This window comes from Rattus rattus, chromosome 10, assembly GCF_011064425.1.
Source record: "Rattus rattus isolate New Zealand chromosome 10, Rrattus_CSIRO_v1, whole genome shotgun sequence".
In the NCBI taxonomy this organism is placed as follows: domain Eukaryota; kingdom Metazoa; phylum Chordata; class Mammalia; order Rodentia; family Muridae; genus Rattus; species Rattus rattus.
In genome coordinates, this window is record NC_046163.1 from 2,023,206 (window position 1) to 2,025,271 (window position 2,066).

At 44.6% G+C, this 2,066-nt stretch overlaps 1 pseudogene; it reads right to left on the reverse strand.

The window, feature by feature from the left end:
* Nucleotides 1-375: 375 nt before the first annotated feature.
* LOC116911337 lies at nucleotides 376-906 on the reverse strand (annotated as a pseudogene).
* Nucleotides 907-2,066: the final 1,160 nt, after the last annotated feature.

Consider the following 2,066-nt stretch of genomic DNA (forward strand, 5'->3'; position numbering starts at 1 on the left):
CCTCACGCCCCTAGCCCCCCACCCCCACCCTCCCCACTCCGTTCCTTCCTTCCTTACAGTCTGGGAGCTCACATCAGTACACGGAAGATGAAGCTAAGGACTTCCCAATATAGTGATGCTGATTCAAATTCCTGGTTTCCTCCATTACTTTTTTGCGTTTTGGCTTTTGGGCAAGTTGCTGGGTCTGATTTACTGGGGTCCTCAGAGTTGGGCTTGTGCGCTAGAGCCCCAGGATCATATACCCCTGTGTTAGTATGTGGCAACATCAGCTTTCTTTTTTTTCTTTTTTTTTTTTTTTTTTTTTTTTTTTTTTTTGATGTCCAGGCGGTCATTTTATTTCAGCAGTGGAATGAACAAGAGTTCTTGCCTGGCGTCCTAGGCGGCAGCGGTCTCCTTGGCAGCCTTCCTGTCCTCCAGCATCCTCTGCTTCTGCTTCGACAGGCACTTCCTGGCAGAATAGTAGGCTCCCAGGTCCAGGTAGCGGTCCTGGTAGGCTTTAGACACTTTGGCGAATTGCTCCAATTCCTTGGCACAGTTCTGCTGTGAGCTCTCTCCTTCCCTCTGCGGACAAGCCTTAAGTCTCTCCTGGATGATGTTGAGGATTTCCTGGTCCACTCTGAAGTCCCTTCTCCATTGCATCTCGTCCTCATAGATACACACGACACTATCCCCTTTGCATTCCGTGATGTCTGACCCTCGACCGTACTGTTGGTGGTAGTAGTAGGTTCTGTTCTTGGCGTGCTGTTGTTCAATAAACTCTCTCACGAGGGTCATGGGCCGGTCCACGACGAGGTCGTAGACCTTCGTCAAGTAGGTGATGGGGTTGGGGATCGAGGTCTACAGCAAGGGAGCAGGCGTGCGGCGTTGGGGTTCCAGGTACACATCCTTGTCCCAAGAGTCTGGCATGGCTTAAGCAAACCCCCGCCGACCTTCCACTCGTTCCGTGTCTGGATCCAATCGGCCTGCTAAGGACATCTCAGCGGTCTTTTCTTTTGATTTATTTCATTTATTTATTTATTTATTTATTTATTTATTTATTTATTTATTTATTTTTGAGACAGCATCTCTCTACATAGCTCTGACTGTCTTGGAACTCACTACATAAATCAGATTAGTCTTGAAGGCACAGGAATCAGTCTATCTCTGTCTCCTGAATGCTGAGACTAAAGATAGGTCCTGCCATGCCCACTTTTTAACATGCATATTTTTAGTTTGGGTTTGGTTTGGTTTTTGAGACAGGGTTTCTCTCTTATATTTTTGGTTGTGAGCCCAGTCTTTAATGGCTGAGCCATCTCTCAAGCCCCAGGGTTTTTCTCTATGAGGCCCTGCCTTGCACTCACAGAGATCCACCTGCCCCTGCCTCCGGGCGCTAGGATTAAGTGTGTGCCACCACTGCCAAGCAATTCAATGTGAATTTTTAACTTGAAGATTTTTTTAACCGTGAATGTTCTCAGTAGCAGCACGGAATGCCATTTTATGGTTGTATTTTTTTTTTAAATTAAAAAATTTTATTTTTTCAGTCCCCAGCTCCGAAAAAAAGAAAAAAGAAAAAGAAAAAAATTATTTTTTGTATTTATGATTGTTTTACTTACAAGTATGTCTGTGCAACACATGTATGTCTAGTGCCCTTGGAGTCTAGAAAATGTCACTGGATCCCCTGGAACTGGAGTTATAGATGACCCTAAGCCACCCTGAACCTGGATCTTCTAGAAGAGCAGCCAGTGCTCTTAACTGCTGAGCCATCTCTCCAGCCTGGCTATAATATTTAATATTTACTCCCGGTAGTATTTACAGGCATTAGGGACACCATGTTCTTTTTTTTTTTTTTTTTTTTTTTTTTTTTTTTTTTTTTTTTTTTTTTTTTTTTGAGCTGGGGACCGAACCCAGGGCCTTGCGCTTCCTAGGCAAGCGCTCTACCACTGAGCTAAATCCCCAACCCCGACACCATGTTCTTATATATTATTTTTGCCCATGTGTGACTACAGCTATAAAAGAAACAACTCGAGTATTCTGCTAGCAGCCTTCAGATCAAGATGTAGAACTCTCAGCTCCTCCTGCACCATGCC